This window comes from Nothoprocta perdicaria, unplaced genomic scaffold, assembly GCF_003342845.1.
Source record: "Nothoprocta perdicaria isolate Ctin4 unplaced genomic scaffold, notPer1 scaffold_147, whole genome shotgun sequence".
Taxonomy (NCBI): domain Eukaryota; kingdom Metazoa; phylum Chordata; class Aves; order Tinamiformes; family Tinamidae; genus Nothoprocta; species Nothoprocta perdicaria.
The window spans coordinates 1691560-1717377 of record NW_020454616.1 but is presented as its reverse complement, the minus strand read 5'-3'; the positions used below and the strand labels follow the sequence as shown (position 1 = coordinate 1717377).

Below are 25818 nucleotides of genomic sequence, written 5' to 3'. Positions count from 1 at the left end.
AGTGAACAAAGAGAAGAAGTGAGCCTTCAGGAGCTGTTTGACTGTGAGCTAGAGGATCATCTTAAGGGAGACATTTCATTTGTGGACCATGGAGACATCAGAGGGAAACAGTACACATGAAGCCCAAGGCTAGCAGGAGAAATAGTCAGGAGGGGCGCAGGCACAGAAAATGGTAAGCTGTAGAAGTAAACAGAACACTTGAGCATCTTTAAGGAAAAATTAGATTCTTGTTCCAAAATGACTCAAGTGTTGGTATCTTTGCTTAGTGAGATATATCCAGTGAGTCCAAAGTGTTTGATTTAGGGGCTATATTAGAGATACATTTTAAAGGAAATTAGAAGATATGACTAGTTGTCCTGCTTCTAAAACAGTTTCTTAAAATTCTGCTTGTTACTGCACAATTAATGGACATGCATATATCTTTCTTGGGTGCTTTGAACTATATTGAAAGACAGATGTTTTATTAATCTAATTCTGGTTAGACTACTTTGAACAAAGTTGTAAAGAAAAAGAAAAAAAACTTAAATATTTTACTGAGATTATAATAATTTACCTAAGTAGCATTAGCAAAGCAATAGATAATGGCGACAAATTACCATGGAATATTTTAGGCAGAAGAGATCAGGCTCACACGAAGACTGAATGAAATCATTAGGGACTACACAGGTGGAATAAATTCCTGTCTCTTAGATGCTGAGAGCTATCCTATGATGAGATGTGATAGCTTATCTGGTATTTGTTTCATATAATTTCCAAGTGAGAAGCAGGCTGAGAAATGGCCAGTAAAAAAACACAGAAACGATTGGCTCCAGCAGCCGTGCAATTAAGAAAGCCTCAAGTCCTATAGATTTTTTATATACCCATACTTGCTTGTCCCTCTACTGCAGCAGCTCTGTTGCCTCTATTCTGGCTTCTGCAATCTTAGCCACCCCCATACCATTTTTTGTTTGCCACCCTGATACTCATAGACCTTGCAACACTCCAGACTTTTTCAAGATCGTCAGAGATGCCCTAAGCTACAAGATCCAAGTTAATCACTTGCTAGTCAGCCAGCTATGTCCATAGATTTCCTTGTGTGGACTAAGTACAGAAACACAGATAGGTTGTGAGACCTTGCTGTAGGTTTTCTTTCAGTGGGACATTCTTTTCGATCTCCTTTTCTTTGTCACTCTTTTTTTGTATGTTTAAGACCTTATTTTTTTCTTGTACTATCAACTTTCAGCTAAAAGTGAAATAACACAAATTTTCAATCTTATTATGGGCAGCCTAGACAGACACATGTGCATACAGAGCCCTGTCTTAGATGTGGGTAGATGTCTGTCTTTAGGAATTGGCTGTGGGTGCACAGGCTTCTACGGTCCCAACCTTAAAATGGCCCTGAAGACCCAATTGTCAATGCTAGGACTGTGTTTTATGATATAGATAACCCTGTATTACAGAGTCCTATGTAGATCATGATGCAATTCCAAGTCTCATATGGGAAACCTTTCAAGGAGATGGCTTGTTCTGAATTACTGTTGCAGAAGGCTGCTTTTACAGATACTCAGCACCCCAGATTACCTTATGTCCAGAAATTGTCTGCTGTTCACCTGCAGATAAGTCAGTCATAGGCTGCAAATCTGGTGTATGGGATTGGTACTGCTCAGAGGCTTCACCTCACATGGGCAATGTCTGCACAGACCTTGCTCCTCATGCGCTGGAGGCTGTTCTGTTCATGTAGCATGTATTGATTGAGAACTGCTGAGGTCCCCAGTCAGCATTGTCCTTCAGTGTTCATTTAGTGTCTCTTCAGACAGAGAGATGACAAAATTGTGTTGTATCTTTATGATGCTTAAAATGGTGCAGTCACTGAAAGGGTTTATATTCCCAGAAGCATGGGAGAACAGAGATGCATTAGCAAGGCAGGATAAACCCTTCTTGTGAATACTACTCTTCTTTCAAAAATCAAGTAGAATTAAGTGAATTTGAGACTGGCCAGTTTAAAAATAAATGTGGTGCAAGTCTTTCATAAGCAGTAAAACTGAAACAGAAGCCTGGCTCTATTCTTTACTAGTAACCCATCCTCCGGCACTCTGTCTGTTCAGTTAAGGACATACTTAAGAAAAGATGCACGTTTCTGGCTTGCTGAATTTATTGGCACTGAGGTCCGTCCAACTGCAGGACAGTAGTTAAGGACTGGCTTAACTTTTAGATAGTAGTTATGTACCTGCTGTAATCGACTCCTGAAGCACATGATCATCTCAAGTACAAAGACATTTGCATCAGAATGAAAGTGCATTGAATTGTGCATTTTATTACAGTTATATAATAGATTTTCTATGTAGTTAACAGGATAATGCACTATTACTTAATAATTTATTAATAATGATTGAATAAGAATGTTCTTACCTGTAATTAAAACCTGCATTGATTGGTACTGTGCTACGTACTAATGCTGCTGGAAAAGTTTTTGTGATGTAAGAATAGATTTGTATTGTCAAAAGCTAAACAGCCTTGTCTAGTACCTCCCCTAACAACTGTCAAAATAGCAAACAGAAAAACAAAACCTCTCCAGTGGGCTTGTTGAATTATGAAATACTGTGGAGGAGGTGTGGGAGTAGAAGAAGATTCTTTTTAACTCCTGGTAATTAATTGATTGGCCTGATGATGAAATTCAAAGTCCCTGACTTGGATTTACTGTTTGTTTAAATAGCAATTGTTCCTGTGTTCTAGAAATGCTGCAGCCCACGTAATGCCCATAATCCAAAAACGACAGAAAATTTTTCAGACTGCTCACCTTAGCCTGTCCCTTTTAGTAACCATCATTTTTCTTCTTTTTATGCACTTGCCTTGCACCTCAAATAAACAGCCAGATTTTCTCTCCAGAAAATATAGGGCTGAGTCATTAACTTCTCAGTGTCAATGACTGAATGCTTATTCGCTTCAGTGGGGCTGGGCTCACAGTGAGCTAGTGAAAAAATAAGTCCATTTATACACTTAAAGCAAATAATAGTGTATTCAGTTAATGTAATTACCTGTCTAAACAGGGAAAACTAAGGAGAAAAAGAAGATCATGGTTAAGATTTGAGCCTGAGTTGCACAGATGAAAACTTTGAAGTGATCAGTAATGCACCCTCATGATTAGATTTGGCTCTGTGTCCATTTACCACAGTAGTTTGAGACTTAAAATCTTTAATCAGCAATCTGCAAATTAACTCACTGTGTTTGTACCCTTTTGATTAATCATAACACTCCGTATTATTATTAATGCAAACAGCTTAAAATATTTCTTCATTAGTTCTGGCTGCTTGACTTTTGTTTTTTCTCTTTCCTACTGGAAAAAAATAATTAGCCAGAAATAATACAATTATGAATGTTTTAAATCAGTTCTATTAACTTGCTCTGTCTAATCAGATGTGTCTTTCCTGGTCTTCTTTAAGTTTTATCAGAGGAGCTCCTTCTGCACCAGTGCTCCTTCAAGGACTGTTGTGTGAGCTGACTGCCTTCCCTGGGTGAATATGCAGCACGCATACCCGTGGGGGCAGTGCCATGTAAGGCCTTGGCCTTTAATTAGGGATGAGTGAGTTAGGTGGACAGCGCTTGTGCTTGGATTGCAGCCAGCACTATTAGGCAGCCCCCAACATGCGATACCTCCTCTCATCGTGTTGTTTCCATCTGGCATCGTCAGGCAGTTACTGCTTTGTAAAATGTCAGTGTTACAAACCCAGCGTGAAAATGGAGAGAAGCAGACAGCTGGAAGGATACGAGATTGTCCGTCTCCTTCCCCTCCTTTACGAATGGCCTCCCAAGCCAAAGGGATGGATTTAGCCAGAGATGGATGCAGAGCTATGGGGGTCTGGTTCAGAGATGAGTACTCAGCCCTGAGCTCAGGACTTTTCTGAAACAGCCTTGTAAATTCATACTGAATGGACAGCATGAAATCATCTTATTGCACCATGTGCATTTTCAGAAAGCAGACTCCAAGCAGCAAACTTTTTAGCTTACTTATTTTGAAGTCCTTGCTTTTGCCTTACCTTTCCTTGCTTCTTTTTCTTTCCTCCATAAGACAAAATGGAGTATTCGGGCCATCTATATGAGCAATTAAAATACTTTAGAAATTGCTAGCATAGAACATAAAGACTTTCACCTTGTGACCAGAGGTTCAAGCATAGTCTGTGCAAAGGTCAGGAAGATGTGGAAGTCTTTTGTCATTAGTTTTCTCATTAGCAGAGAGTCAGCTGAATTCAGTTGGCTGAGCTGGCTTCTCTCTGGGGAGGATGAAATGTACTGGCAGGACCATGTAGAAAAGTATGAGCATCTTCTGTAGCGTAAATCAAAACATCAGCCCATAGGACAGGCCTCAAGGTTTACTCGTCCACTGCTTTGTGATACTAGCCAAGTCTGGCTACTCATCAACCCAGAAGGAAAGACATGAAAGGAGAGACATGATTTATTCTCTTTGAGTGGGAGGATGGTGCACATTTGCTTGATGCCTCTTCTTGGCACCATTTGGGAAGGTTTAATCTGAAGGGCATTCAAGCAACACTTCAGACCAAAGCTGGGGCAGCAGATATGGACTAGGAAGCATTTTCTGCATAGGTAGGCAAACCCATTTTGTTTTTGCTCTTACATGCTCCTAGGATTTAAGTAAGATTGCCTTCTGTGATTATTTGATAACAATAAAAATAGCATTTGAAATACAAGAATTAAAGCTTCATTGCTGTTCAAGCATCCTCCTGGCTTTTGCATCTTTAGTTCCCAAACACGGCAAAGTCATAGCTCCATTAATGTCTATAAAACTTAGAGGAGGTTTGCGTCTTCAGTCTAGGCAATACTTTGAAAGCTTAGGGGCAACTTTTGTTCTCATTAAAATGAACTAAAGTCAGGTTATGTCACATTCATATTTTGATTGTTTTATAGCCATATACTTTGTTCCTTTTGTATTCCTAGTAGTTAAGTCAGATCTCTCTTGGAGGGAAAATCGAGGGCCATAACAGCAACTCTGGCTTCCCGTACATTCCCCTTCCCTGACAAAACAAGGTACCAGTTTGATAGAAGGGAGTTTTAAAAATAAATAGTGTGAGTGAAAAGAAATGGGCTAAGGCTTTATTCCTGAGAAGAAAGTGCCAAAAAATACAATCTTTCCTCATCACAGCAGTGGACAGGAACATTAGTAATGCCAATGACACATTAGGACTGGAAACTTCTACCTGGAGGCTTGCTGCAGCCAAGCTGAAAATGCAGTTACTCAGGCAATTGCCAATGGAGAGCGAACTAGAAGTAAGTAGCAAGTTTTTGGTGGAGGCAAATTAGCTCCTCTGATTCTGGAACATAAGAATTCCTATTCCAGCTCAGCCTGGTTTGTCCTGGTGCAGAGACAAATGCAATAGAGGTAAATCCTTTATCAGAGAGAACATGGGAGATGGCAGAACAGCCTCTGGGTATACTGAGAAAGTTAGCATTAACTCTCTGGCCTTCCCCTCAGAACACCTGCGCTTTTTAATTCTAGAAAGAGTTCTTAACATTAAAGTATCCTGCTGGGCCTCCTGATAAACTGTACTGTAGAAGACCAGCTAGGCTGAACGCAGATTTGCCTGCCTCCATATCTACGTGGCTGTCTTTCACTATGTACCACATTCGACTTTTTCCTGCCTTAATTCTCTCTCGTTCTCTAGCTTTTAGCTTAATTCATTTTTCTTTAAGGCTTGGTCTTTACCATTAGGCTTTTTCCTCATCTTAGAGATGTGGTGCTGTTGGGGGTGGTATTTTTTTCATTTTATCAGTCCCCTCCATGCTTCCTGTACTCAAGCCCTCCATTGCTGTTGTCCCTCGGCTCCCCAAACTGCACGCTGTGTCCTCCCATTTTCTTTTGGTCTTCTATGGGGTTGGTCCCATCATCCCTGGCTATTTGCCCCATGCCACTTGGTTCAGGGGAGAACGGAGTAACTTTTTATAACAAGTCTTGATATGACGTAGAGCTCCCTAAAAGTAGCCTTTCTATCTCAGCTCTGCTCGTTTACCAGCAAAGATGCAGCTTCCATGGGGTGAGATGAGGAGGCAGGGAAGAATGCAACAATCATGAACTCCAGTGCCTATGAAAAATAACTCCTGCTCCTTTAATTCTTCATTTTATTTTTGTCTTTTCCAAAGCAATATTAATGGATTGTTCTTCTCACTGCTCATACCAGAGACAGTCCCCTCTCCCATCTTGTCTCCTTGGCATCTGCTCCTCTTTGTTGGTGGCAGCTTTTTTGTTTTGGCTTTCAGCCCAGTTTCTCTACAGAAAACACCTGTAAATGTAGCTTTTTTGTTGTTATTACTTTAACTTTCTTTCACCTGCTTGTTTTGCTTTTTGCAACTATTCACTTAGTATGTTTTTGCTTTTCTTATCTTCCTTTACACATGAAGCAACCAGAAACCATCCTGTGGCTCAGGGTGAGTTCTAAACACTTTTAGGTTTTTTGTTTTTGTTTTTGTTTTTTTTAAATAACAAGCACTTTTCCTTTTTTCCTTTTTAGTAGGGAAGAAAATACCTCTCCACTTCTTCCTTATCTCCAAGAGGATTTCTGACCATTTAGTTTCTTCTTTTTCTTCCTTTCACTTCATTCTCACCTTCTGGACATATAATCTGGACAGTTTTGAGACCACCTCAAACCATACTACAAGTAGTACATCTGGGAAACAGTACAGCCTTGCCTGTTGTAAGGGCTCTTTTAATAATTACCAAAAAGTGACACAGGAAAGAAGCAAATTTTAGAGCCAGGTTATCTGCTGCCTTGCACTTCTGTACAGTCCCTCATGTAAGAAATCAAAATCATTTTGAGTACTTTTTCTTCACTGGAACTTTGCACTGCTTTAAGCTACTGATCAAGCTGGAGGGCACTAGAAAAGTAGACCAGAATCCTTTAAGTACCTTTCAGAGCACGTGTGTCTGGTTACAGCTCATCTCCTTGCCCTCTTCACTCTCACAGAAGTGCTACCTGCTGCCTTTCTCATTTATTTTTTGCCATATCATTCCCCAAAGCCTGTTTTTGAAAGAAAATTCTCCTACCAGGTGAGCATAAACGGCTTTACTAATTTCTATACTTCCCGAACACCAGAGAGGAAAATATTTTGTTCTTGGTGCTAGCCTAGAGTTATTTTCTTAATACTGCCTCTGATTTAGGTAAAAGGCTGTGTACTTCTGCTCCTTGCTGCCTTTCCTCCTCTTTCCCTCTTTTAGGAGTATCCTTTATTATGAGAAAGACTTGTATCAGCAGTGTAATTCCTCCAGCAAACTCGCTCTGCTAATTTCAAGACTCTGATGGTGCTGTTTTATTCTTGTCATGTCAGATGCAGTAATCTAGTTTGCATTCACGATTAGATTAGGAAAGACATGAAATACCTGCATATGCAAAATTAGTGTGGATATTTACCAGTTGGCAGCTTGTTCTCTTACTTCCTCCCCACCTCACGGCTGGAAGCCCTTAATCCGCTACTCAGATGTATAAGTTGATGCCACGCTGTGAATCAAGGAAATGTCTTTCTGCATTGTTAATTTCCATGGCATGATCTCACCTCATGTTGTCCTCGCAGACAAGTGCCATAGCATAACCTGATGAGATGTACTCTGCGCTCCACCAGGCAGTGGGGAGTCAGCACGCTGACGATGCTTCCCAGCAGCCTGGCTTGGGAGAGCCTTGCAGGAGGGAAGAAGAAGGCAGGCCGGCTTGGAAAGGTGCACAGTGCCAGCCCTACCTGCAGTCATGTCTATATCCTCAAGGGCTTGATGCTGCCTAGGAAAAGCAATTGTCAGAGACTGCTTTTACTTTCAAAATGCTTCTCTCTTAATGTGTCCCCGGTACCTGCAGCACAGCCTGTAGGTGCAGAGGAAAGGATGTGATCTGAGAATCAGCTCCCACTGCTGCTTTCCAGGAGCCTTCCTCCTCAGCAGTGAGCGCTAACAGAGCGCATGAGGTAATGGTTGGGAGGCTCAAAAGCATCCTAAAGCCCCTGCTAAAAATCCATCTGGGTTTAAGTTGTCTCTTTTTCCTTTTTCTATAAACCCCAGGCTCCATGGAATTTGCTGTGTGGTCCCTCAGATAAAACTTTCAGGATAAGAGTTTGTCCCACTGTATAAATTGGCTTTTCTCAGTATTAAAATGTAGATACCTTTCTACTTAGCAGCACTTCTGTAGGAACACATGAAATAGAAATGAGTGCGCCCATCCACGAAACTGCACTTTTTACCAATCCTGTAATTTAATTTCTTGCCCCTATTTCCCTTGTACACACTCTGCCCTTCATCCGTATCCCAAAACTCTTCTAGCTCAAATTCAAATCTCATTCAGCATGCTCTTCCGTGGCTAGAGTCCAAGACCAAAAACAAAAGATAAAGCCATGCCTCATGCCCAGACTGCAGTTTTGTCTCCAGTCAGCAAAGGATGAATACATGGGCTTGCAGAATTAGCCACGGGCTACTGAGGTATAGGCTCTTCAGCACCAGCCAGGTGTATTTCTAAGGCAGCAGGGCCCTTGTGGGAAAAAAAAGAAAAAAAAAAAAAAAAAGCTCACTAGTATCTCTTTTATGTTTAATCCACTGGGATGCTGCTCCGAGCCCCGTGCAGTATTATGACAATATCTTCTCAGAGTTGCAAACCTGTGCGCTGCTCTGCCAAGGAAATGTTTTTCCAAATATGCTGAAAGCTGCCAACTAGCTGTTTGTGCAGCTTAGTAAATTCTAGGTAATTTTCTTCTTAGCAAAATGGAAAGAGAGTAGGTGAAAACAGTAGAGATAATCTGTGATTCCCCATTCCCCAGAGGTGACCTAGAATCCCCTGTTGGTGCATCAGGGGATGCTCTTCCAGCTCCTGCTTGCAAGGAGCATCTGTGCTGGCCCTGCCCCATGCCATCCTTGCCCTTTGCCCCAAACCCGGCCATCCTGGGAGCTACTCACCCTGCCTCATCTTCCTTCAGTCAGGCCTGACTGAAGGCCAAATCAAGGTCTGAAAGCGTATGTTGGGATATCCGATCTGGGACAGCAGCAGTGAGAATCCCAGGAGGGAGCTTTGGGCTCCCAGAGAGAAGATCTGCCTGTTCCCTGGAAAAATCTGGTCTGCAGCAAGTCACTGCTCCTGTCCCAGATCAGGCATCCCAAGATACACTTTCAGGCCTTGATTTGGCCTTGATTTGGGCGGCCCGGAGTGCTAACAAGGTGAGCCTTGGCACCCTGCGGCTTTACTTTTGGACAGCGTTTCTCGGAGGGAACCTCCAGGATCATGGGAAATGGGACCATTTGTCAGTTTGATTCCCCGCAAGGTGAGGAGAAGGCACCATACAGTCCTGATACTTTCAGGTCAATTGAAATAGGGCAATTCAGAGACAGAGAAGCCTGGACCAAGATGTGGCTGAGAAGAGAGGGTGAGGGAGTGATGATCTCAACTGAAGTTCAAGCAAAAACAAAAATAAAAGCCTCTCAATTTTCACATAACTGAGCTGACATACAAAAGCATAGCAACAATTTATTTAAAGCGACTCTCTGTTACCTATTAAATTGCAAAAGACTGAATCCTTTGGTATTCATGAAGAAGAATTCATGAATTCCATGACAGTTAACTTTAAAAATGTGGCAATATGCTGAATGCTGATTACTGAGCTTGTAAAAAGGAAAAAAAAAAAAAAAACAGAGAAATATTCTGTTATTTTCATTCCAAGTTGATTTCATTACTTCCATGGGCACAGTGCTAACAATTGTAACCCTCTACTGTTCTTATTAACTCAATACGATGTGTATCTCCTAAGCCACCTTTTCTCTCAACGGTTTGCCCACGACGCTGCAAAAGAGCATACTTTGTTGCTAAAAAGAGATTTTAAGAGCTAAATATAGAAAAAAGAAAGGTGGGAATGGGAGTGCCAGGCACAAAGTTAAGACTTGAAGTGTGTTTTCAGAATTTATCTGCGGTGGTTTGGATTATTCATGCTCCTTCTCCACAACTTGAAATTGAGGGTGTTAAAAACAAGATGTTCAAAACTGATCTGGATGATTTCTCAGAGGGTGTTGTATAAATGTGATAACCATCACCAGTGAGAATAAAGCAAACAGCAGGAAAAAAGTAAGCAGCCTGGTCTTTGGTGAATTCACTCTGAGTCTTATGTGTCAGGAACCATTGTACTTATCTTCTGAAATCAGACTCCCAGCCTTATCCCTGCTCTCTATCAGCCGCTAGACTGCACTGAGCAAACTTCTTCTGAAGGATTGTCGGTTTGTAGCCAGTGCAGGCAACGTGTCTCTGTCAGGAACAGTAATGCATGTCGACAAGTGCACATTAATTTTAGATTATTCATCCTGACAAGGCTGTTGATTTGGAGGCTTGCTGCAACTGTTGGTTTAAGCAGGCACAGAAGGAAGCTGGAGGCATGAACAAAACCCAAAAGGGGACTTCTGGGGAGGGGAGCTAATATCCTGATGAAAAGTCTTCCTAAATTTGTCTGGAGCTCAGCTTTGAGCTTGGAAAGCTGAAGTGAAATAGAGATGTATTTCAAGGTCTTACTGCATAGGAGAGGTAACCATGGCAATTTAACCTATTCAGGCTGAGATAGGCAGAACCAGGATAGGCTTCCTTCTCTCCTTTTATGCAGAGAATATTTCACATACGATAAGGGATGAAGAAAAAGTTGTGAAGAAATGAATGCAGGAAATTAAGTGAAACCCAACAATGCAGAGGGATGTCCTGCGTTGCCCAGCTCCCGCAGAGGTCTCGCACTCAGTTGGTCTTCGTTTCTCGGAGTAACAAACATGCTGCATTAGATATGGCCCCCAGTAACGTCAGTGATAAAAATCCTTCTAACTTGAAAGGGGAAAAGATTTTTGCATCATCAAGATGAGCTGTGTAAGGGAGATCTCTCAGATAAGTGTGAGGGAGATCTCTCAGATAAGTGTATGGAGCTCGCTAGCATATGGCTCAGAAATACCTTCATCTCAGGAGGAAAAAAGTATCATTCAGCACGTCCACGTCTCATATATATTATCCAAAATAGAGTGCAACTATCTCATCTTCCATTGGACCAGCTCTTTTCCTGCACAGCCAAGGTAGCTGAACATTTGCAGTGTTTACTGTCCTGTTAAGTGATGCAAATGTATTCATAAGACTTCAGGAGCAACTTCATGGATCATGGATAATTAAAAAAAGAAAGACTAAAAAAAGACTTGACAGAAGGTGATAAAATTGACTCTTATTCACAGTCCTTAATGATTATCTCTGGAGTTATTATCCTGAAATTAATGAAACTATTTGTGTGAGTAAACTCTGGCCAGTGTATTCAAGGGGCATATAATCTGACACAGAATAAAATTATCTACCCTCCTCATGGGGAAGAGAAGATCCTCTACAAGGGGAGTCAAAGAGGAGTGGGACATGCTGCATATTCAGGGTTCCGTTATGATTTTTGAGAAGATACCGGCAAATACTAAAAATACAGAGGGTGGGATAGCATCTGTGTGACTTATTCTTCAATTAATGTGAAATTTCACAGATCCTTCTGAAATATAAAGTGAGGCAGAGGCCCTGATTCTGTAACTGCTATCATCAAGCATTACCATTTGTTTTTCTCTGAAGACTACATTTTTAATGAACGTTGCACAACAAGTAACACTTCTGTAACATTATTTTTTGATAACCATGTCTTAATGGTCTTCAGATTCATGTGGTCAGACAGTAGCTCTTCTCATGCAGATTTTTTTTCTATTATTAAAATAAATCTGCAAATTAAAAAAATACTCTGGGAGCTTTACACACACAGAGGAAAAAGAGCTAAAATTACCATCCTCTCTGAAACATTAACAGCAGGAAAATTCAGTTCCAGAGGGCTAAGTATGTAGCATTCTCCTTAAAGAATGTCTTAGCCCATAAGTTTTCAGTATTTACAAAACAGCTATTTTGATGACTATGGATCTGAACATCCCAGACGTTCAAACTCTTCATGAGTTGAACAAGACTTTAGACCCATACATCATTCATTCATATAAATATACTCTCTTCTCATAGTAGGGATAGCAGGGGTGTTGTTGAAGTGGTGTAAGGCTTTGCTGCCAAGGTTAGTAAATGTTGGTGTGCTGAAGGCTGACAGAAATGACAACTAGGTATCAAGAGATGGATCCTTCTCTAGCTTTGCTTGTGAGCATGCAAACTCACAAGGGTGCCAGCAGCAGCAGCATAGTGCTCTTCACTGTCGATTACGGGGTGCTTCCCCAAATGCTGTGCCAGGGTCTGTAATGCTCACCTGGAGCACCCGTGCTATTTGCTCTCTCCTTATCCCTGTGGCAGAAACAATGCCAGGCAGTTAAACGGAGAAAGGGATGATTTCACGGTTAAAATGATTAAGCAATAGATGTTTCCCCCTGGCTGTGAGATCAATATTGGAGGCACAATGCAAACTGGTTGATAAGTTTTGAAACTGAGCCAGCCTGTTGCAAGAGTCATGAGGAAGCTCTTAGATTTCAGTTGTCTATCAGCTGCCGTTGGGAAACATCAGCAACTTAGAGTCATATGCAGCTGGATGCCGAACCAGAGCAAGAAGCGTTTCCAGCCACATGGGCCTCCACAGCACCACGCTGGGTAAAGCGGGTGCAGCTTTCCGAACAGAGCGCGAGCGGCCTATGTGAGTAATTGGCTAAATAGCATGAAATCTGGCAATATTCAGCCATCTGAATTCAGGTGAAAAATGTAAGCTGAGTTCCTGAACCTGCTGCTGCTTACGGCCGTGGCGCTAAGCTAGGAGCCATAATGCGCTTTTCCTTGTGCCAGGCTTACCAGCCACCTGCAACACAATGCAGCGATGGGTCCCAGGCACAGGGTCCTTATCTACCCGGAGCAAATTGGCCTCGCTGCTTTATATCCCTTTTACAAGGAAAATTCTGTATCCTACTGATCCTTCCTTTTCCTTTCCCTCCTCTGTGCACAGGTGGGCATCCTGGTATAGCTGGAGGGTGACCAGAGGTCATGCTATGAGCTGCATTTTAATTTCTGTTAGAAAGGGGGCCAGAGAGGGAATTTGGCACACTCTGAAGAGGGTTATATGACGTGCTTGAATATACTAGGAAAACCCTCTTGTAAGTCTAAATTAATAATTAATTACAGATAACTAATTTTGAAAGGTGGTGGCATTTGAGTGCAGTGGAACTGGGCAGACAAAAAGCAGCAGAAAAACACAATATGTGTGGGTTGAAAGCATGATATCCATGGACCATCCTTCACTGCTTAGGAAACCTAAAGAAAAAAAAATGACTAGAGCTGTGAGGAGAAGCAGATCTCTTAGGATGGCCCTTGAAATCAGATAAAGATCAAAACACTGAGTAAAACCTGAATACGAAACTATTCATCCATGACCATTCTGTACCCTCAAATGCCTTACAAACTCATTTTCATACTGATGCTTGTAGGATTTTTATTTTCCTTTAGCTGTAGCTGCTTCACTAAGATTAAATAACAAACTCCAGGATTTTCTAGTATTTGAGTGTGTTTTAATTTTAGTGGTCATTCTTAATCTTTTTTTCCCTAGCATAGCTCTTTCTCTCATCAACTTAATATTTAAACTGGATTCATTTTTAATGCCTTAATATGCAAACACATTTATGTCAAAATTGATTCAATATTTAAAATTGTTCAGTTTCAAACACATTTTATGCTTCAGCTGCTTCAACTTGTAGATTATTTCAAATGTGGAATTGATTCCAAAATTAAGCAGGGTTAAATGTTCATTCAATTTATTTTAAACTATGTGTGTTATAGAAAATTGTATTGAGAAATTATAATTTTCTTTTCCAGTACTTTTGCAGTTCACAGTGTGTCAGCAGTTTGAAAGTAAGTCATCGTCCCTGCTCCTCACAACCAAATACATCTGTTTGAAACTTGGCTAAATTTTAACCAAGCTTAGCACATAACTTATAAAATGGCAGTCCTTTATCCTGTGCTGCACATGATGCCTAGCCCTCTATGTAACAGACTAGCTGACCTCAGTATTATTTTGTCCTGAAAAATATTAGTTAAAACCTTAGATGAAATCCTACTCATCTATCTGTCTATTCTAGATGTATAAAATAATGGCGTCCTTTCCAAAATGTGTAATTCCCAAACATAACTCTGAATTTGGGTTGCATTTGTGGAATAGACTGGACTGAAACAAAATGGAAGGTAGTGGTGTGTTAACTAAGTGAATAGGCTGTGCAATCACCACTGATGTCCAGTAAGAGCATCCTGGCAATCTCACTGGAATCTCAGTCACTTCTCCAGGTGAGGGGGAGAGAACCTGTGTTTCCTAAACCCTGAAAACGGGCCTTGACTGATGCTGGATGCTCCATGATGCAGCATTCTTGGTCCACTTGCTCCACTTGGAAAGTTGTTGATCTACTTTTGAGGAAAAAAGTGTTGTTTGGAGTGGAGATTGCAAGCAGGTTTATGAACTCTCAGGTGAGTATCCTAGCTACAGAGCTATAAAGTCCCTCTCATTTCTCTTTTGTGTTCATGGCTGCTTAATTATTTATGCAAAGTGGCATAAAATAAACATGAGAGATTAAAGGAAACACACAAGCAAATGCTTTGTCACCCTCTGGCTTTGAAAGTCCAATCTGAAATCTCTTCTTTCCTTTTTTCAAAGCAGAGATTTAAAGCCTGTTTTCCTACTTCCTCAAGTACATGTAAAATGCTCCTAAGTATTTTATGAGAGCCTTAATTTTGATTACTTTTTTTTTTAACTTAAGCCTAAGTAGAACTGTAATCTCTTTAGTGAAAGCAAGGAGAACATCAGGAAGGAAAGTGAAGTGGGATATTCTGATTAATTTTTGCCCATTTCAGTAGTGGGGAATGGAAAAATAAATGCAGTTTGAAGTAGTTCATCTCTCTTGTTTTGGTTTAGCTGTTGAAAAACTCCTCACGTGAATACTTGCTATGTTGTAGATGCTTTTCCACATAAAGCTTGAAAAACAAAATTTCTAGTTTACAGCTGATATGGATTTCTTTATAATATCTTGTGAAAGGGACAAAGTACTAAATATTTGCAAAGTCATTTCCAGTTTGATACATGTGTTATGCATTTGAATGGCAGGCTGGAAAAGACAGTTTTGTTGTTGTCTAGCTCGTATAAATGAGTAGAGATGCTTTGTTTCTCTTGCTGCAGAGCTGTGCACTACATATCTATGAGTATTAAGACAAGAATGGCATATGGTCAGATGGCTGCTTGCAATGTTGTTTTTCTAAGCAATGTGGTACCTCACAGCAGTTATTTCTTGTCCTTCAAGGTGCAGTAATTTTGTGTGTACTATTAAACCATTGCAATGGAAAGCAAAAACAGATCAGGTAAACTACTTCTCAAATTGTCTGTAATATGTGAAAACTGAAATTTTAGTGTTTTGGCTATTTTTCAAAACTCCTGTGACTTCAAAATAGTTTTGTTCTTCAAAATGAGATGTTGTGTACCATGAGTTGATGATGTAGATCAGCTTTTTCTCTTCAGATTAAAATCTCTGAATTCTGAACATCTGAATGTTGTCCAGGGCACACATACTAGTTGCTTTCATTTCAGAACTATTTAATACACATGAATGTATTATCACCTTAATGACTTCACATTAACAATTGATAGGTTATATATAACTGCCAACATCATCTGTAAAAATAACAAATAGGTTTCATGTTTGCATAACTTTCTGGATTTGCATAAATTCAAGATTACAACATTAGGCATATTTTATTTAAAGGTGTACTCTAACAAAACTATAGGTAGCAGAAAATGATTGCATGGATTTATCAAGAGTTTAGAGGATTTAGGAAGACACTGCACACACGCGCACAGACACATATTAAAGCTCTTATATTGTAAAGCTCTCCATATGTCCCTCTGTCACATTTACAGCACTGTTGCTATCAATAACACTTCTAATTTATGTACAGTTCAAGTACTATTGAGTAGTATTTTCCTGTAAGGAACAACAGAACCAACTCAGAGGAAAGTACTTAGGTGTTCAGTAGTAGCAGAAGCTGTGAAGAGGGTGAGAAATGTGGCCAGTCAGCATCTGGACAAGTGATAAGAGTAGCCTGAGGCTACAGCTGGTCTAGGGATTTGAACACATCCAGGACTGCTCTCTGGCACTGCAAACAGTGGGCATGAAACAGCTCATGGGACTGGGAACTACACTAACCATTTGAAAAGGTAGATGACCTGCTTCCAGAGCCTAGGACTGTTCCTATCATTATTTAATTCACTAAAAGAGAGCCTAGCAATTCACTTACAGAGATGAATTTCTCAGGGAACAACCCCTTAGCGCAGCCCCCAGGCAGATAACCTCAGCAGCACCGCATTGTGCTGTACAGGTTTACCTGCTTGTTTCCCAAAGCAGCAAGACGACTCAAGAAGCTGCTGCTCTTCTGCAGTACCTATTGCGTGGACGCAACTGTAGAACCCGGTCGCAACTGGCTTTCCTGCAGTAACCCTCAGGTGCCTCTGCACTGCAACATCCTGTGTCTCAGGCTTCCAGGGTATCCTGTCCAGGAGGAGCTCAACTCATCCAGGGTGTAGACATGGCGTTATTTTTCAGTGTCAATTTCCCATGTTGGAGGCTGATGGGGGGAGCCAATGCCACAGTGCCAAAGGCAGACCTTCCTGGTGCGCTCAGGAAACAAAGGAGCAGAATCACAGCATCACGGGATGGTTGAGGTTGGAAGAGACCTCTGGAGATCATCTGGTCCAACCCCCCTGCTCCAGCAGGGACACCCAGAGCACGGGGCACAGGGCGACATCCAGGCGGGTTTGGAAGATCTCCAGAGCAGGAGACTCCACAACCTCCCTGGGCAGCCTGTGCCAGGGCTCTGTCACCCTCACAGGAAAGAAGTTCCTCCTCACATGGAGATGGAACTGCCTGTGTTGCAGCTTATACCCATTGCCCCTTGTCCTGTCACTGGCCACCACTGAGAAGCGCTTGGCCCCTTCCTCCCTACATTCCCCCTTCAGGTACTTATACACAATAATCAGACCCCCTCTCAACCTTCTCAAGAAGATGGCCCAGGAATGAATAGATTGGTCCTTTAAAAATGAGAAGTCTCTCTCTGTGGCAGAAAAGGCAGCAGTTGGAAGCTCTGTTTCGGATTTGATGAGACAGAGTGGTATTAGGTTTATGCCTGGTCTGGTTTGCTGGAGAGAGGTATGGCAGTATTCAAACCACCTGTGGGAAAACTTAATTAAAATGTAACCTGAAGGGAGGTAAGGAAAGTTACCTCAGTGTAAAGCACTGTAAGAATTTAGAAAATGAAAAAATTGCTAACAAATCACTATTTGGTTTTATGTTAAATACTCTCCAAAGCCTGGCTTGAAGGGGGAAAAAAAAAAACCACTGCATTTCTATGTTAGTTTCAATGGATTAATGGGTTAGAGGCTCAATGGTGTTAACATGACCTTGTCACTGCAGAGCATTGAACAATTAAATATGTTCATGGTTTTGACAGAGAAACCTCAGTCTACTTAATAACTTAATATTATGATAAACAACTAGCTTAAAAAAATCCGACATCCTTTATTAAAGATAGAGAATAAGAAAGGAAAAAGATGAATGCATCATCTGACCTATAAACACCAAAGTAACTTCTTTTTAACAATATCCCATATTCCCTTAAACTTTAGCTGTAGAGAGACCATTTGGCCACCATTTGGTTGATACTAAAGATGGTAATACCATTCTTGTTAAGGAAAAGATAAAATGTCAGCTGAGCTGGGATGGAACTGTTTTGTCATGTCTTGAAGATGAAAAAAAAAAAAAAGGAAAATGTGTGCCAAAATAGAGAACATCAAAGACAGGAAAATGGCTTCAGTTTCTGAGACTGGCTTTTACTTGCAACAGCACTTTGAGAGAATGGCAGGCACAATATGCAGCCTTTTTGGCCAGTTCAAGAGCTGGGATATTTGGACCAGCATCGGACTGACTTGCTAATAACTGCCTTCGTGAAGCTAAACTCAGTGTAACTGCCAGAGCTCCCTCCTCAGCCAAACACAGCACATTCACACAAAAGCACTCAGGTACATCCAAAAGCACACAAAAGTAATGTGAGCACATCCAATTTTGCAACAGGCAGAAGGAAACCTAGGAAAAGGAACAAATAGTGTTGGAGCTGGAAAAGAGCATGGAAGAAAGAAGAGGATCAGAAAATTGTGTGTAACATCTGAATCTTCACCAGAACTCGTTCTGAGCAAAAGAACTGGGCTTAATCTGGGCATTTTACCAGAGCAGGGAAAGTGAGGTGCTACAGTGCTAGAGTGCATCCTGCAGTGGGAGAGGTTCCCATCACACACCTTGCTTGCATTCTTGGCCTCAGTGATTAATCATATACTTCCTTCCAATCGGTTTGCCAAATATAGTGCTCCCAGAGGGCGCGGGAGGTGGAATAGCATGTCCTGTACTAGCTTATTTCTCGGCACACCAATTTTAGACCATTGATTTGTAGTCTTGTTTCTCATGTCTCTTGCTCAGACTCCAACAGATTTCCTGGCCTTATCTGGAGGACAGTGTCATTGTTCTCCATGACCTTTGCTGACATTTACGGTCCATTTTATGCAACAGCTTTGTTATTTCAGAAAAGTGGGTTTTTTTCCTTATATCTGACAAATTATTGAATAAAGAAAGTAAAGAAAAAAAAAGAAAAACACACACACACACACACAAAAACCTATCCCTAGCAGATGTATTGGCATTGGCACACTATTGACATACATTCACAGGCTACAGTCCAACTTACAGTTAGATTGGGTCTATAGAGATTTTGAAGAAGCATCCAGCCATACATGAATCTGCCTAAGCTGCAGGTTGAGATGTGCATTATCAAATAAATAAAACACACTCGAGAACAGTGCAAATATTTGGAGCTTTCAGGATGATTACCCTCTTTCTGGGCTATCTGCATTAACATCAGAACCAAAGGCAGATCTGCTGTTAGGTCCATGTTTCTCAAAGAATCTACAGTGCACTAGAAGATCTCCAAGAATTAAGACATGCAAGGGAAATGTTAAAAGCTGTCTGTCCTAACTTGCAGTATACACTTAAGAAATGCACAGTGCATTAGGTGATGTGGAATGTTATTTCATCTACTCTACATTTTGAAGAGTGATTTTTCTTGGCTTTTAAATAGCTCTTATAAGAATAAAGCATATCATTACATCAAAGGAAATATTCATATAACCCAAAAGATCTGACATAAGCCTGCAAATGCCAAGCAGCCCATAGACAATATTAGAATTCTGTTTCTACCTAGAGTTAAAATGGAAATCAGTAAAAGTTCCAACAAAATGTCATCCTTTATGCTGTAATTTTGTGACAAAAGGCAGACAAAGTGCGTATGCCCAGTTGATCACTTTTCACAACAGTAACATTTTCACTGTAATATTTTTTAAAATGCCATAATTTGTTACCTCATAAGCCAAGGACTGATACCTCCTGGAAATGCATCCGTCCACTAAGAAAAGTAGAGATTTACTTCTCCCCTGAAGATGTCCTCAGGATGTTCAGCCTTGCAGGAGTCTTCCTCATTTCCTTGTCCTTTTCAAAATCTCCTGCTCCTCTTACTTCCTTAGAAGGGGAAGCAGCTTTGTACTCTTTATACTGCAAGTCCTGTAAGATGTGTATGCAAGTGGTGTTGAGTTGAGAATGCACTCATGTCTTCTTCTTAGTTTTTGTCTTGCTCAGTTTAGGAGCTCTGTTGCTTACATTAGCAATTTGCTTTGGAACACTGTTGAAGCAGATTTCCAGATCATCACAACACATCACATAATGGTTGAAAGATCTACACGATGTTTGAGAAGACTGAGAAAGGATGAGAAGTGTGAGGCTCTTATTCATATATATGAGCTAGGCAGAACAGAGGTTACAGGATGCTTTTCCTTAGTTCTTTAGAACAGTGTCAGCTGTTTCTTTTATAAACAAAAAAGGTTTATTACGTAACAAGGAAGGATCAATATAGACAAAGAAATCACTGTGCCTTGCATTCACTGTTTCATGGTTTTAGAATAAAAACTGTAGTCATAAATTTTGAGAGATGTAGAAAATTTGCTGTGCAATAAATGTTCCAATAAACAAATACGAATATAGTTTTTTTCCCTGCTATGCCAAAAAAATGGGAGTGGTGGTAGGGAGAAAACCTTTATGTCCATTGGCTCAGTCAAAGGCTGCATGTGCTGCTTAGTCCTACAGATTCAGGAACAGGTGATGAAAACTATTAGAGACCCGGAAAGACTTCGGTATGAAGAGATACTGAAAATCTTGAGGCAATATAGTCTACAGATTAATCAAATAATATAGAACATCATAGAAGTATACAAAATAACCAATACTTTAGGAAGGAAATAACTTGGGAACTAATTATCCCTTTTTTAAAACACAAAACTTACTGCTATACTGAGAGGGATTTTTACCCCAAATTACAATTACTTAGGAAATTCAGTGCCGGTAGCTGAGGCCAGGAGTTTAGTAAAAAAATGAGATAGTTGGATGTTTATATGTGTCTCAAGAATGTCTGTTGTTACCCTAGATCAGCTTGAAAGTGTAATGGGTCATAAAGTTGTATTCTTCTGCCAAACACTGAAATGATTTTGACATGTAGTTTATCCCACTGAGTCCGAAATTTGGCAATGTCAGTAAAGAGCTGGCTGAATTGCACTTTAAATTTTTAAGTGACCCATTTGTATAACCAGCCACGATATTCTTAGATATGTTGGAAAAAGTTCTGGTGCAAGCACAACAGTGTTGACATGAAACTGGTTATTTAGCATATATATAGCATTTATTACCCTTTCTGCATGGAGGCTTTTACCGAAGTGCCTGGCTCTGCTCTGGCAGACGCGACAGTGAACAGCCTTTTCTACCTGTGTGAGATAAAGCTCTCAGACCCTTATGAGGAGACAAGACCAAAGATACCCATCCTCACTGACTTTCAGCAAGAATCAGCCTCATAATCAGCTCCCAGGATCCCTCCGAAATGCTCAGACGTGCCTCTTGCCTCCGCGCTTTTGCTTCCCAGCCGGCTCTCATGCTCTCCTGCTTCCAGACAGGGATGAGCTGGAGCTCCTGACTGCTGCTTACTGCCTCTCTCCATGAGGACATTCGAAGCAGCCGAAGTTGAGCAGCCATTACCTGGCCAAGATGAGACCAAAAAAAATAAAAAGCCTCTCTTGAGCTTGATTAGTTTATTTTTCTCAGAAAACAAAAGTGGAGAGCTAAAGAGGACCTATCCTGCAGTCTGAGCCATCATATACTCCTTCATCTGCTCTTACATCAGCACAGATACGCGCCCGTCCTGCGTGTAGGCAGGCGGGGGCATTTCAGCTGAGTCTTTCAGTTTGGCCAAATTGGTATCGTCTTGAATTTGAGCACACACTTAGCAAGGTACATGGCTGCTACTTCAGCACAGCTTGTGCTGAATAGTAGAGGGAGAGAGGGAATAACTAGGCAGAGATGTTTTTCTCCTTTTTTTTTTTTTTTTTTTTTTTTTTTTTTTGTTCTGGGTTTCTGCTGAACGAGTGGCATTGATCTACTACTATTAATAAAATCAATTGTTTACCTCGCTCATCTGCAGACCCTTAATATCCTTACAAACACAACAGTGGTGTTTGCTTTATTTTCCATGAAAGCTCTTCCTTCTCTGTACTCCCACTCACATACAGATGAAGGCTATTAACATACTGCAGCTATCTGATCACAATCAGGGCTTGCAACTTGATTTTACTTAATGGATCTTTAAGCACAGGAAAGTGGTGTTATATATTCAAAGTAAGCCTAGTCTTTTGTTTTGAGCATGGAGGTTCTTTGTAATTCTGCTGTTCCTTCTTTGTTTATTTAAAGTTCAGAAAGGGGAAAAAAAAACCAGCCCAAACAAAGTGAAACTAACCTTCACTTTTCTGTTGTATTTAAAGCAATATAGCTTGCAAAATTTCACAAGGCTTCTGAAAACAGTCCTACCATATTGCTTATTCAGAGATTAAGCTCCCACTTAGAAGAAAATACCAGTGATTCTCTGAAATGTGCAGGCCCTCAAAAAAGGAACAGCTTCAACAGCTTGGCAGTTGAAGAGTCAGGTTTCCCTCTACACACAAAAAAAGTTTGACGTGCCAGCACCTAAGTAGAATCTCTGGGTAAAGAGCCAGAAACTGTGGACTGACTAGATAGCAAAGAACTCACATACACTTTATCCTCTTTTTGTTGTTTTGTTGCCTCCTACCTGATTTCTAATGTGTTTGGAGCAACAGCAGATGTAGAGTAAAGGGGTGTGCTTCCTTTTCTATCTTCAGTTTTTCCCAAGCTGCTGTTGATGTGTGGCTGTATCTATCCTCACAGACTCCTTTGGAATTTAGGTAATCCCCATTTCTCTACTAGTAAGTGAGGTAGTGGAGCCCACATAGTTTGTTCAAGATCTGTTGGTCAGTAAAAACTAAGTTTCCCAAATCTTGCACAGGAGCCAAATCAAAACTTTCCATCTGCCTCTGTAGAGGTGAAATAATAAACATTAGCCATGAGCAGCTTGAAAAGAAGACATGTTATTTTTAAAAGGTCTGTATAGCCATATTCTGGCAATCTTATCAAAGACTGTCATACATGTTCCTCCCAGTACATGGGAAATGAGGGGAATGGCAGCCATTTGCTCACAACACACTTGTCTTGCTTACTGTCAGAAACTATGAAGGGAAGAATCAGGCAACCCATTTTAATCTGCACTTCCCTTAAAATTCTTCCCTGCCTTGTTGTTACGCAGTCAGCCTCTGCACTGTCACATGAGGAAAGGGTTCCTGAAAGTTGAAGTGGAGATGGAGAATTATCATTCCAAGAGGCTGACGGCCTTCTGTCAGGGCTTCCTCTTCAGCCTGGAGAAAAGCATCTAATAAGGCATTCAGTAGCCCAAGGGTGGGGAGAAAGGGGGATTTTTCCCATTTGCATGTAACTTTACTCTGAAAAATTATCACATAAAAAGAATACTGTCTTGCTCAAGGGGCCTAACAAAATTCTGAGTTTCTTTTGCTGCTTTTTCCTTCACTTCACCCTGTAGTTTTAATGTAGACAGGCAAACAAAAGCCAAGGTTTCTATTCCATCATACTCATCGGCCTCAGAACTGTTTACTGAGAGCTAATTAGTTGAAACCTGTCTAATTGCAGTCAGGCCAGTAGAACTACATGAGGTTTAACAGCAGCACAGTTTGGCCAATTAGCTTCGTGCTTGGTGACTGTAAAAGACATTGCTGTTCCAGGTCTAGATGCAGTTTGCAAAGTCTGCAGTCAGGAAGCAAATATGCACATTTTAACACTCCTGTTGAGACAGTGAGACATAGAGGTCTTAGAGGTCTTCCCATGTGGATTCAGTTTTACTTTATTTCTTTCTGGATTTAACTATTGGATAATTTCTACCATAGTATATGTAGGCTTAGTGTTTATTAGGTCTTTAAGGAAATCTTCACATTCTATACAAAGCCATGAAATCTGACTCTTCCACTCAAGCATCCTACTGCCAGACCACCTCAACAGCACTCTACAGTTAGCATCCCATGATCCCATGAAAACAGTATTAGGCTTCAGATATAACATGACTCTTGAGCTGTTTAAATAAATTCATGTTAAATAAATGTTCAGCTATTTAGAGTAATACTAGAATGTACAGTCCCTGGCAATTCAGAGCAGAATTGAGGGGAGATCCTTGAAGCAACTGCTCAGAAGAGACAACTTGGGAATGGCAGTAATAATTGTGAGGACTCCTTTACCCTGAAACATGAACTACTGAATGTCCAGTAGTAGCAGTGGCATAGGCATTGCTAAATGAAGAGGGAGGTGGAGAGAGAGTATTCAAACAAGAAAAAAATATTTCTATTTCAATCTGAGAGAGGTGTCATTCAGGCCAAAGCTAAGGAGCAGAAGTATCACTCAAGTAGGGCAGGATGACTGCCACAATGGTCCCTGACATAATCACATCTTACCCTAGATACCAAGGATCATCTTTTCCTGGGACAGACTTAGCCATACCTGCACCTTTCTCGCTCTCCAGGAGATTTGGCTGCATCCATGAGGGAGCACCCCAGATATGAACAGCAGTGGCCTACCCTGGGAGGTCCACACCCGTGGACCAGAACAAACATCAAACTCCATCCCCAGCTAGGACAAACACTGCTTGTCTTGGAATTCACTAGGATGCCAGGGAAAAAGGGGATGCTTGCCAAAGGACTCAGACCAACAGAGACAGAGACAGACTGCAGACAAGAGGGACCATGAGCAGAGGAAAAATAATGACTAAGGAACAATTACAGATGGATATCCCAAATTTATTTCCCATTTTGCTAGTGTTTCCTTGCATCGATACTGAAAAACATTCACAGCTCTGTCCTTTCCCAGTTACACCATCGCCAAGCTTTTTTGAGGCTGAACCGCATGGTAATATGAATATAGTGTTCCCCTCACTGTTTTTCTTCAAAAACACCTACAATGACTTCAGTCTTGTGACAGTCATTGCTTCCTCCTCTGGCTCCTTTGAACTCTTCTCTCACACACTTCTGTCCCCCTTTCTGCTTCTTTTATGTGATATTTTTGGCAGAGAGGCCATGAAAAGGAAAAAGAATAAATACAATGTGTTCAACCACTGCTAAAAGCTGGAGTCACTTCAGAGATAGAGAAATTTAGGGTTTAATCTTGAACATGTGAATATTGAAATGTTTTATTATGAGGCTCAGATCACATGATGTGTTGCTACAGCCCATTTGGTTTTTTTTTTCTGTCCTGCCAATCAAGAGAAATCTTCATTATAGCATTCTTCATTTTAAAGGCTAAGAATATCAAGTTTAGACACTCTGTTGCACTGGATTGGAAGCAAATTGATTTCATTACTCAGGACCAATTTATGATAGTCTTAAATAAGCTTTCTTTAACAGGTGTTATGCTGCAAATTGCATGCCTCAGTTTACTCAGTAAGGAATACAATTAAACCAACACAAAGCGGGTTGTGACTCACATATAATGAAATGAAAACAGTATCATCATCATTAAACAGCAAATAAAGCTATTGATTCCTTGCATTATGCTGTCAGGTTTAATTCAATTGCATTTTTTTCCTTCCAGCTCTTAATTATGCAGTTCATGCTGAATCCTCATTTTAATGCACAGAATGGAACAATGCTTTACCTTCCTACCTTAGCATCTAAAATACAGGTCTACTGAGCCCCGACGTATCTTTGTTGGACTTAATTAAAGCAAAGCATTTTCACAGCTTCTGATAAAGACAGGTATTTCAGTCCCGAGACTGTTGCGGGGTAAGGAGACAATGAACCTGCTTCGTGCACAAAGTCCGCACTGTTCAACGAGGCTCTTTCTGCCTGTCCCCAGCTGAATGCACCAAATGTGCCTTCTATTTAGCTTGTGGAGATAAACCAGGCTGCTAACAAATGGCCTATATAACCGGAGGAGAAGAGGCGAGGGCAGGAAAATGCTGCGGCAGTCAAAACGTACAAGAAAAATCCTGAATGACTCTGTGATCTGGCCAAAAGGGCAACAGAGGGCAGGGCGTGAAGGGAGCAGGATGGGGAGAGAGGTGGAGGAGAGGAGAATCTCCTCTAGGGATGAGTCCTTTGCACCCCTGGTTGGTACAAAGAGCCACAAAACCCATAACACCAGCAATGGGAGTCCTTCATTATATGATGTGCTGTGCCCTAGATATACAGTCAGCATGGGCTGGTCTGCTGGTAGCTTGCAATAGGAAGGGCACATTGCTTAGTTTCTGCTTAGCGGAGCAGTCTGACTATTGGGAAGAGAGGAGGAATATTTGTTGTTTTTTTTTTTTTTTAACAACAACCAAACAAATT

The 25818-nt window shown here is 40.9% G+C and overlaps 1 protein-coding gene across 1 annotated transcript in view; it reads left to right on the top strand.

Moving 5' to 3' along the window:
- Positions 1-25818, top strand: part of CDH20 (cadherin 20) — a 113073-nt gene that overhangs the window by 21065 nt on the left and 66190 nt on the right. The window lies entirely within an intron of this gene.